At 38.6% G+C, this 12,375-nt stretch overlaps 1 protein-coding gene across 1 annotated transcript in view; it reads right to left on the bottom strand.

Moving 5' to 3' along the window:
- Positions 1-12,375, bottom strand: part of CTTNBP2 (cortactin binding protein 2) — a 153,345-nt gene that overhangs the window by 95,622 nt on the left and 45,348 nt on the right. The window lies entirely within an intron of this gene.

The following is a 12,375-nucleotide window of genomic DNA, read 5'->3' as shown; positions in this document are numbered from 1 at the left end:
AGAGTTCCTACTTTGGGCTTTAATTGTTCAACCAGATCAACTGAAGTTGGTTGGATCTAATTAGTAACAATAAAAGGAAAAATACTTAAATATTGAACTTTTCCTAGAGTATGTAATTTTCTTAGAAAAAAAATCTAAAACTCGCATTGTGGGTCACAATTAAAACATAGCACCAACTAATTTTAAAACACAAACTTACTGCTAAAATTATTTTATCTTATAAAAAGCCAAAATGACTTTGTAATATTTAAAAAAATGGTACTAGTAAAAGACAACTTTTATTGAGACCTTACTATTTATTTCTAGATGTTACTGATTTTCTCCTAAAAATACGTCCAAGAGATAGCCATTATTTTAATTTACAATTTAGAGACAAGCAGACTGAGGCTTATAAAGATTAACTTACTCTCAAGGTCACTTTAACTAGAGCTGGTATTCAACCCAGGCAGTCTTACTCCAAAGCCCACACTTTTGAGCACTAAAAGATTATTATGGGGGTGCCTGGGTGGCTCAGTCTGTTGGGCATCTGTCTTCAGCTGGGGTCATGATCCCAGAGTCCTGCTCAGCAGGGAGTCTGCTTATCCCTCTCCCTCTGCCCTGCCCCCCTACTCCTGCACTCTCTCTCTGGCTCTGCTCTCTCAAATAAATAAATAAAATCTTTAAAAAAATAAAAAATAAATAAAAGATCATTATGACTAGAGTATTTTGGAACACTAAAAAAGGTTCAAAGATAAGTAATGTTTACAACACTATCCAAACCAGTACAAAGAAATAAAGTTTAAAAGACACAAATATGACTTCATATTTCAAGAAGTTAAGAGTATTCTCAACGCTCTATATTTACTTTCATTGTTACTCACCATATGGCTAATAAAATTTAATCAAACTTAAGGGTTTTTTTTTTTCTTTTCCTAAGATCCTTCAGAGAATGTCATTTAAATGTAAAAAAACAATTCAACAGGAAAAATGGTTTCTAAATATGCTTTTTCAAAAAGCATATTATCGAAAAGTACTGATTAACTAAAAATATGTTTAAAGCATTAATACAGATCTAACTGCAAGACTAAGAAATTCTGTCCTCAGCTCTAGCCTACTCTGGCTTTGGTGCCAAGGACATAAAACCACAAGGGGTGGTTGAAATGATGAGCCCAATCTGACAAGACGGACTTTCTCAGGAATAAATATAAGTCAGTTCTTGAGTACAAACACAGAAGCCAGTATGAAAAACCTAGGGGTTGCAATCATCACTATATTCAAGGAGTGAACAATGAAATGGAAACTGCCCCTCCCCCACATCTCAAACCAGCAACTCAATTCCAAGGTTCATTAATTAATAGAAAAAAGATATCAGAACTAGACAATTCCTGGGCTACTATTTCACTTCTGGGTGAAATATTTAAATAATGATCAATAGAAAAAGAGCCTGAGGACAGAACTGAATTTTAAGAGTAGAAGGAAACAGTAATGCTTAAAAGACTTACAGAGGCATGACTGCATTCTGTCAGTATCTGAAGGCGTCTCAGGTTTCAAGAGGTATTGCACTATTTACATGGCTCCCAAACAATTGAATTGTAGCCATGATAATAAAAAACTTTCAAGGGCCAAAGCTGTTCTAGAGATACAACAAGCTGCATTGGACTGGAGTGAAATCTCGGTCTCTGGCTGTGCTGCAAACATAGGCTGAAAAAATATGTGGTACAGGAGTCTCAAAAATCAGTAAGGTCACTGGTTTCTGAACTGTCACTCTTCTCAAATCCTGAAATACGATTATTCAAAATCGAGAGGGATGGAAAATAGAGATTTTTCCAAACAATCAACATAAAAATTTACCTATCTTGCTCTAAATTTCTTAGTAGAAAAGAGTTCAAATAGACCAAGATTAAACAAACAACCCCCCCGCCCAAAAAAAAACAAAACAAAAACCAAAATTAAGAGCTCCTCTAAGAAGAAAGGAGGAAAAAATCCTACTTGTAAATAAAAGGGAATGGGAAACCAGAGATAAGCCATGGTCATCAGAGCTCACTCCCACTCTAAGAGGGGTAGAATAATGCAGGAGTCAGTTTACACATTCATATACAACATACGTGTCTGCATGTGCACATACACACACACACACACAAACACAAGGGGGATAAATGGATGACAGAGGGTATAACAGCAATGTAAAAATTACATAGTCTTTGGGAACACAGTCACTGCCCTTCAATGATTGCAAAGTCCTAGAAATTCACTAGCCAGGAACAAAATATAACTTCTTGGAATATGGATTAAATGCCAAAAAGTCTGAAAAGTTCATTTCAGTGAATACATTTCAGACATTGTTTGTATGTGGCAAGACATACACGGCCCAAAGAAATGAAGGGGTGTCATGGTGTCCCATGATCTGCCATGCCATACTGGAACAGTAAGTCAGAGAAGAGGCACACTTTCCCTGCTCACTCTCCTCCCTCCTTCCCCAACCTTCTGCCACCTACAGTGTCATAGCTGCTCATGGACATAATCACCTGGATGTATGGAAACTGTCATGCCAGGAATATACATAATGTATTATGAATCCTATATGAAGACAGACTTAGATTTATTTGGTTCCTAAGGCTAAAATCTAGAAGTCATACTTTAATAAACTACTAATTTTCTCTCAAAAAATGTAGACCATTATAACAAAATCCATGAAATGGCTTGGTTTCACTGAAATCGGGGCCAGAAGTAATCTATTACCAAACCCTTTATTTTGACCTCATATGCCACTTAGTACCTTGCACACATCTATCTCAGCCAGATAGGAACATCTGTAAAGATAAGATTACCTTTATTCCCTAACTAGGTCAAGAATGGCACACAGTGCTGCCCCGTTCTGTTCTCTCGCTCAGAGTGCACATGATTAAGTTATCAGCACACTTGAAGCTGAATCCAGGAAAAGCCTCACAATTTGTCCCAATTCATCTCTCCAGGCAGCCACCACGCATAGATCAGAACTGGAACACAGATGAACCTACCTGCCAATGTGGCTCTAGGCATTTGATTGCTATGATCAGCTCTATCTTTACTGATACCAGACAGTTAAAACAATGCCTTTTACACCTCTGTAACTTAAAGAACAAGTTAGCAGTGTGCCCCACACATACCCATTAATTATCTAAGGTTAACAGAAGTAATGGTTTCTGTTATTGGGATTAGTCATTCCTATGACTGTTAACTATAAGTGAACTTTTCATAATAAAAAAACAAAATAATTTTAAATTTCATGAAAGAGGCACTATTGTTTCAACATTAAAAAGTGTATTTATCCAAATCTATAAGCACATTTGAACTATATTTTTATTTAAAATAATGCATGTTCACTGAACAATGTGGGAAAACACTGTTATAAGGGGGAAAAAACTACCATCCATAATTCAATCATTGAAAGGCAGTCACCATTAAATTTGCCTTGTACTCTATATTTTTTCCAAGCATGTATTAAAAAAATACTTATCAAGGATTTAAGGGAATATGTTTAAGTAGCCTTTCCCACTTAATTTGGTATTTCCCATTTCAATAATCTATATCAATATATTTTTTAAAGATTTTTATCTATTTATTTATTTTAGAGAGAGCACACTCGAGTGCACGAGGGGGGCGGGAGAAGCAGAGGGAGAGGGAGAGGGAGAGACAATCTCAAGCAGACTGCGTTAAGCGCAGAGACCAAGCACAGGGCTGGATCTCATGACTCCCGAGATTGTGATCTGAGCCGAAACCAAGCATCAGAGCTTAACCAAATGAGCCACCCAGGCACCCCTATATCAATATTTCTAATATTTAATTGCATAAACAAAATCTAATATATTTTAAAAATATCATTGTTTCTCACTGCATTTGTATTTGATTGTTCTAACCTACCTAGAGGTAAACCTGTGGGAACATTTATTAGAGTAAATCCATAGCAGTAGTATTACTGGATTAAAGAATAAAAATATTTTAAAGACTTTTTTTTTAAAGATTGTATTTATTTATTCATTTGAGAGAGCGAGAATGAGAGAAAGAGAGTGCACAGGAGAGGGGGGAGGGTCAGAGGGAGAAGCAGACTCCCTGCTGAGCAGGGAGCCCGATGCGGGACTCGATCCTGGGACTCCAGGATCATGACCTGAGCCGAAGGCAGTCGCTTAACCAACTGAGCCACCCAGGTGCCCTAAAGACTTTAGAAATTACCAATTTCCTCTTCAGAGAGTTTGCCAATTTATATTCCTACCACCAGTAGTTTGTTTTTTGTTTTTTGGGTGTTTTTTTGTTTTTTTTTTTTTGCATCTGTAGTTATGAGAGAGATCGGTCTATAATTTCCTTCTTTACTTTTTAAATATCTTGGTCAAAGCCTCCAGAAAAGGTAAACACAAAAGGGCCACCAAAGCCAGGAAGATAGAGGTGGACTTCAAGGCCAGAGGCCAGCGCAAGTCAGCCCACTCCCCGTTCGCCTCGGAAGTAAGCAGCTACTCCTACAATAGGGACTCAGAGGAAGACGAAGAAATCCTGAAGGATGAATGGTCTGCCCAAGGCCCATCCAGCTCCAAACTGACGTCTTCCATCCTGTGTGGCATGGTGGCAAATAACAGCAAGCCGGCTGGGGGCCCCAAGCTGAGCAAGAGAGGCCAGGCGGCCGCCCGGACTACTTTTAGTCTTCACCTTGTCCGCGCTCCCCCTCTGCGCCCCCCCCCCCCCAGCCCAGACCGCAGGCCTGGGTCGGGTTCTCTGCAGTGCGGTCGGGAGGCGGCCTCCCGAGGGACATTCTGTAAATGGAACTCTGTCGTGTGGGCATGTGACTTAATGTTTGTACGGCGATTTTGGTAATACCAAGCTTTATTAAACACACCGAGTTCCTTTTTAACTAAAATAAATAAATAAATAAATAAACAAGCAAACAATTAATTTTGTCAGTTTGGGGATTAGAGTACTGCTAACCCTATAAAATAAAATGGGCTATGATGTCCTCTCTTGTATTTTTTGAAAAGGTTTATGTATATTAGCAATATTTATTTTTTGAATGTTTGATAGCATTTACCAACGAAATCATCCAGGCCTGGAGTTTTTCTTTGGGGAAGGTTTTTCCTGATGAATTTTTAAAATAGATATGAGGCTGTTTGGATTTTTTTTCTTTCTCATAGCAATTTTGTAAGTTGTACTTTTCAAGATATTTGCCTACTTCATCTAGGATGTTCATGTTGTTCATAGTATTCACTTAATATCTTTGTGATGTCTACTGGATCTGTAGTGATAATCCCTTTTTTTCATTCCCAATATGGTGATTTGTCTTCTTTTGTGTTCTTGCTCATTTTAGCTAGGAATTTTCTCTCCCCCCGCCTTTTTTAAAAGTAAGCTCTATACCCAACGTACAGCTTGAACTCACAATCTTGAGATCAAGAGTCCCATGCTCTACCGACTGAGCCAGCCTGGCATCTCAAGAATATGTCAACTTTGATGATTTTTTTAATGAGTCAGCTTTTAGCTTCATTAATATTCTATATTGTCTATTTCTCAATATTCTATATTGTCTTGTTTCTCAAAGTAGAACTTTAGGTCATTTTTAATCTTTGATCTCTTAAATACAAGCATTTAAGGCACTAAATTTTCCTCTAAGTACTGTTCAAATATTTTGATGTATTTTTGCTGTCATTCAGTTCAAAGTACTGTCTAATTTTGTTGTGATTTTGTCTTTGGCACATGAATTATAGATTTTTTTTTCAGAAGTTTCCAGATATTTGGAGTTTTCCTAAATAGCTTATCCTTAACTGGTTTCTCATTTAACTCTGTTGAGGTTACTGAAAACAATCTACAAATGTCAATTAATTAAGGTGGTTGATAGTGTTATTCATATTTTCTATGTTTTTACTGTTTTTTCTCCCCTAACAACTACTAATTGTTCTATCAATTAAAATCTGTAATTATGAAATGGTCTTTTTTTCCCTTTAAATCTGCTGATTTTCACTTCTCATATTTTGAGGCTCTGTTACTAGTCACATAAACATTTATGTTTTTGTGAGGAATTGTCCCCTTTATCATTATGAATTGTAATTATAATTATTATTATAATAATTATAATTACTATTATAATTATTATAATTGTTATTATAATTATCCCTACCGATACTGGGTCTGTTTTTGAACATTCTATTGTTTCCTTTATCTTTCCATTCAGAATTTGCCAAGACAAGTATTTTAATTTGGATTATTAAATCCTACCAACCAGTAGGACAAGCTTCCTTCACAACATCAGTTTCTAAAACTTTCTTTGCTATGCTACCAGCTTATTCTTCTGGATGAAATTCAGAAATTGATAAAATAAATCTCAAAAAAAAAGCAATTATAATTTTGATTGGTATCATGTATAAATTAGATATACATTTGAAGAAAGAGGACTTTTTCATAAAATCAAGTCTTGCTGCTGGAAAGTAATCTTGTCTCTTCATTTATTAAAATTTGCTGTTATATCTTACAAAAGTTGTCTATTTTTAAATCAATTCGCATGAATTTGAGAATAAGGAAATTCTTTTCCATATTTTTGGCAATATCCCCACTTTCCTAATTATGTCTGTACATATTTTATCTTGATTAAAATGCTAGAGCAGGAGTTCTCAATCCAGGCTGCTCATCAGAACCATGTGTAACTCTGCAAACACTCAGCTTTGGCCCAACGTTCAATGATGAGCCTATCAAGATTCCCCTAAGTACTTCAATGCCCCAACCAAGGATAAGAAGAAACAATTTCTTGCTTCTCTTTACACTTTCAAACCATTATTTCCATGCTTAATATCTTGACGCTTATTTCCAACTAGGTGAGTCTTCAGGGCATTTATTTTTCAGAGAAGCTTTTGGATGAGAATATTTTATTTCTCTGCCAAACTAGGATTTCCATTTCCTTCTTACATGAACCCCACCTTGTCTGGGTGAACACATTCTTAGGTGGCATCCCTCAACACTGGATATTGTTCCATACCTCCTGCATTCAATAGTCCACAGGATCAAGTCCGAGGCCAGGCCGATTTTGCTCCCTTTAAGGGAAAACCTCCACTTTTCTGCCTATTTAAAACAATTCCTTTTCTAACATTTAAGATTTCTCCTGGTGTAGGCTGGCATTTTTCCTGCCCTACAGCCTTTTTAACCTAAAGATTCTGCTACATCTCCTTTGCAGCATCCGTTCTATTTGTTCTGGTGTTTTTCAGGAACGTCAATTTTTTTACTGCTGGGTCTCCACTCCCTTTCTTCCACATACATGTGTCTTTGTTTCTACTTTATCACTGTAATCTTTTCCTCTGGGTTCTGGGAGAACCTCTTAAATTTGTTATGGATTCAATTTTTTATAATGTTGATTTTTCACCATTGCTTCTAATATATGCTTCAATTCTCCTAGTGCATTTTAAATTCTGACAAGCATTATCAGTTTGGTATCGTTATCCTCACTTTACAGACGAGAAACCCGAAAGGGCTTGACCCAGGTTGTAGGGACAGAAGCGGGGGAGCCAGGACTCAGGCCGGCAATCTGCCTCCCACATCTGTGCTTTCTGTTCCCCAAGCTCTGCAGCCAGTTCACTCTTCATCATGGTCTGGCTCATCTGCCATTCAGTCTCACTTCAAAGTCTATGTTTCCTTGAATTTTAAGACACAAAGCAGATGGTGTCTAAAAATTACTTTCTAAAATTTACTTGTTTCTCATAATTTTGTCAGATGTAGGTCGTTCCTTTGCTTGTTAAGTGTTAGGTTATCTTCCCTTTTCTTTGCTACAAAATCTTTCATAAGCCTTGCTTTTTCTTTTTCTTTTTTCTGTTTACTCCCATCTTTAGACCAGTAGGAGTCAACCCAGTTCTGGTGTTTATCCCTAAGCAGGGCAGGTAGACTGAGCACCCCTTTAGTCTCCAGCTGGTTGTCATTAAAATGCTTCCCTAATATGGGGAGCCAGTGAGCGTCTAGATTGATGCTAATTTACATGACAGAGCTCCTTTCAGCTCAGAGGGGAGAAGTAATCAGAGCCACAGCCCCTATGAGAGAAACAAGTCTCCTCTGTTGGGTTTTTCCCTGCTGCCTTGCATGTCAAGGACAAGGAGCCTCTCCAGCTGCACCTGCCCACTGGGGACGGGAGCATGTCTGTGCCATCCCTTGGGCTGGCAGGGATCAGGGAGCGGCCCTGCTGCCCAGATACCTTTCTGGTGGTTGCATCAACGCTGCTTTCTAGTGCTTCTCCTTCACACACATAAAAGGTGTTTCAAGCAGCAACTCCCTACCTATCCCACAGTCTGCCCTTGCCTTTCCAAATCCAGGAAGGTACGTGTTGGCTGGCTCTTTCCAAGTTACAGTTCTGCCTCCTGAGAGAGCATCACAGGGCTCCAGGAAGTGAGTCAATGCTCATTTATGCCTCAGTCTGGTCATACGGACATTGCGTCTAGCAGGTATTCCTTCATTTTTTAGGACATGGGTAATACAATAGTAGAGAGGATGGGCTCAGAGATCACACAAAATGGGTTTGATGTACTTACTCTGCTACTTCTATGTTATGTACACTTGGGCTGGTTACTTTACTCCCCTGGGGTTTTACCAGTAATGAGAGGATAATAGAGGACCCAATCCAGGGTTCTGTTGTTGTTGTTTGGAAGGATTAACGAAATAATGCAGGTAAGGCACTTGGCTGAACGACAGTAAACATGTAATAATTAATAGCTATCATTTTAATAATGATGACATTATTTCTCTCTTGTTTTTGCCTGCTTTTACATCATTTAGGCTATCTCATTAGAGAAATGGGAATTTGTGAGTCAGATGCCAAAGTGCCGAAGTTTCCATTTTAGAGCTCTTGGCAGCTGGGTGATTGTTTTCACATGTGCATCCACATATTTACAACTATTCCATCTCTTCTATCGCATCACACTCCTTAAGGAAAAAGCCCTGGGCTCCTAACTGTCCATGATTCTAGAGCCCCCTTCATGCATGTGGAAGGCCAAGCAGCAAGGGCATACTCATGAGATACTGCACGTGAAGTAAATAGAATCAACATGCTCCTGGATGGAAATGAACTCATCATCCAAGACATACAGAAACACACATAAATTCGACACTCCACCAGCAGAGAAAATATTAATAATGAATTCTTTTAAGAGGTTTGTTTTAAAGGATTACAGAGCAAAAAGCAAAGACTCAGAACAAAATACAGTGGAATCCTATTTCAGTATCACTCTTTAACATATAAATTCAGTTCTAATATAAGTCAGATAATGTGTTCGGAAGCACCACATTTAGAGAATGGAGATATGACTATGCCATTAACTTTATAAGCTTTGCCCTTATTAATGGATGTTTTTCAGCTTTCAGGGAAAATTTAGATGTCAACATGCAGCCCTAAAGTAACAAATCTACACAAGCCATTCATTTGCTGAAGTTCTAAATCATATTCTTTATGTTAAGTTTTCTAAAGCTTCTAGATACTGAGTAAATTGGCAGAATTTTCCAACAAAATAAGTAATCCCATCAAAAAACTTAGCGAGGCTTTCGACATTATAATGAACAAAATAATCATCTGGTAAAGAGAGGACTTAGAACATCTGTAAGAAAATATGCTTCCAATGATTAAAAAGAGTAAAATTTCATTTGACCATTGATTTTAAAATAAGTGTTTGAAAAATAAGGCTTCTGTAGAGTAGTCTGATATTGTCCCAAGAAGCAACTAACCACTTGTGGAGACTCAATATTCCTGTGCCAAGGATACCAGCAGGAATTCTGCAGGTACTCCCCACCCTGCTTCATGTTTGCTGGATCAAATTCAGAAAATTCCCAAACAGGTTTTCCCCCCACTTTCGTATTATTCACATTGTCATGACTGCACAGAAGTATTTTCTCATTAGGCTTTAGTCATCTAGGGGTTTGACTCCTTACAAGAAAAAAAAAAAAAAAAACAGCATTAAACATCTTGCCTAAAATGAACATAGAAACAATTATCCAAACAAACCAACCAATCTCAAGGTATCTTGAGGATCCAAGGTAACTTCCTTGAAATGTTCCAATATTTCAGGAATAATGCAGTTCACCAGTATGATAATTCCGGAAATGCCTATTTGTGACTAGAGAAAAGAAATGTGGAAGCAGCAGTGGGTGGATGTGGGAACACTGCTAACAAAGCATCCTCATCCATACAATTTTCAAGTGAAAAACAAAGAAAGAAAGGCAGTGTCTTGCCTGCTGGGGATAATATAACAGATAATGTCTGTGGGCAGTGGTGTGATTAAAATTTTTAAACATGGTCCTTTTCATGGCTTAAGGAAACATAAGTTGGCTTGGTTAAAAATAAAATTCCCCAGGACATAGAATGGTGGGGACGGTTTTGCTGCGCCCCCTCCCAACTCCCAACAGAACCAGCCTTGGACACTGAGGAATAACACCAAATGCAAGAACCCGCTGAGCATCTGGAAAACTTAAACAGAAAGCTCTTAATATTCTCACCGTCTACCAGCTGAAGATGACTCATTCCATATCAACAACAATCAAGGGAAAAGGAATGTCAAGGGTTTGAAAGCAGTCTTTATTCAAGCCTGGCCAGTAATTTTAACACCATTAGATGTTCCCCAGTCCTTGCAAGAATGTGTGCCTACTGCTGATTCACACAGCAAACCAGAAAACCATTGAAGCTGCCAAGAAAAGGGTCAGCACATAGATCTTGGAGAATCCCTGGAGGCTAACTTCATCATACGCCTGCAATAAAGATGTGTGTTCATCAGACAGGTGGCAGATGTGCAAACTGCAGGTCCGATACTTCTAGCTACTCTTAAGTCAGAGGCACAGGGTCCTATGCAACAGTGAGGGGAAGACCTGATCTTGCTCAGGAACAGGTGGATCTCAATGGGACAAGTGTCATTTGCAGGAACAGGGTAAAAATCTATTTCAGATCATGTAATTTTGTCATTATATCTGGCACAAGAACAGCTGTGAAAATGCTGTATAACCCATCAACTGTGGTGCATATGTTGGTTGGTATTAACATAAAATCAAATAGGTCATTCATCACAGGCCTATCCATCTTGGTTCACATTGGTGAAAATGCTCAACTATTTATGTTTCTGCTAGACTTTTCTGCTTACATTACATCATTTATTCAGTGAGAGCTCAAACTATGTCTATGTAGGCCATTTTTCTCCAGCAATCAGCTTCCCTTGTCTTATTCCACTGGGCATTTGTGAGCAGAATGGGAAGGGGATAGATAGTGTATCTTAAATAGTCTGCAATAGAGAATAAATTATAGAATACTGTAGATATATGCTATACATTACAAAACAGTGAATTGCGGCATCTCCTCCAACAGAGTTCAGACCAAAACGAATGGCAAACATATCCTGAGTCTCCAACACAATTTATGACTGGCTGTGATCAATTTCTGAAAGGAGTAGACATGAACTATGGGTTTAAAGTCTATTTTTTTTTTTTAAGATTTATGTACTTTTTTTTAAGATTCTATTTATTTATTTGACAGAGAGAGAGGGAACGAGCACACAAGCAGGGGGAGCAGCAGAGGAAGAGAGAGAAACAGGCTCCCTGCTCACCTTTTCTTGGCAGCTTCATGACCCGAGCCAAAGGCAGATGCTTAACTGACTGCACCACCGAGGTGCCCCTAAAGTCTATTCTTGTAAGAATCCATTTTCTCTTCTCCAAGCTAAGCCACCCACTTTCTCACGGAAAGTGGAGAAGGAGTCTGAAAGCCTCTGTGGCCTCAGAGCAGATGACAGCACTCATCTGTGTAGGTGGCACATGACAGCGCTCACTGGAATCTGCTGCAGGAAGGAGACCGGGACCTGCCATTCCCACCCGCTTTATCCTGGACCAGCTACTGAAGGCATCTGTTTCTATCCTTTCATATCCTCAGTCTCCCATTAATATTCCTGGAGAACACAAGGATAGTAAAAATAACAGGATGGGATTGAGGTCATCACCCTCTGCCAAAACACGTCAGTTCTTAAAACACTGGTCAGTTACACAGAAATGCTGATTAGATAGAACTAAAGCCTGTGGTCACAGTCCCTCAGCCAGAGTAGACAACATTACTGTTCATATTAAGGGTGATCATGTCCTTTTCATCTGAATGTCTTTGCTTTACATACAAGATGATGATGCTATGAAACTTCCCAAAAGATATACATGCATAGGAGCAATTCGACTAAGAAAGGGGCATCCACACACACTCATTCACCCATTCCCATGGATGCCTGTCTCCCCGTCTGGCTGGACAGCAGGAAAGGACTCGGTATAACTTAACTGCCCTCTGTGCTATAATAAATGCCCCAAATAGGAATCACAGCCACAGCCCTGGTCACAAGAGCTTCATGTTCAAACCAACGGACATTACTACACACCAGAATTTATAAAAGAGGAGCT

Source organism: Mirounga angustirostris, unplaced genomic scaffold (assembly GCF_029215605.1).
Source record: "Mirounga angustirostris isolate CCGP_5_RB_7025 unplaced genomic scaffold, mMirAng1.0.hap1 SCAF_12, whole genome shotgun sequence".
NCBI classification, from domain to species: Eukaryota; Metazoa; Chordata; class Mammalia; order Carnivora; family Phocidae; genus Mirounga; species Mirounga angustirostris.
Note: the sequence above shows the minus strand (reverse complement) of the source record. Positions and strands in the feature narration are given on the sequence as shown.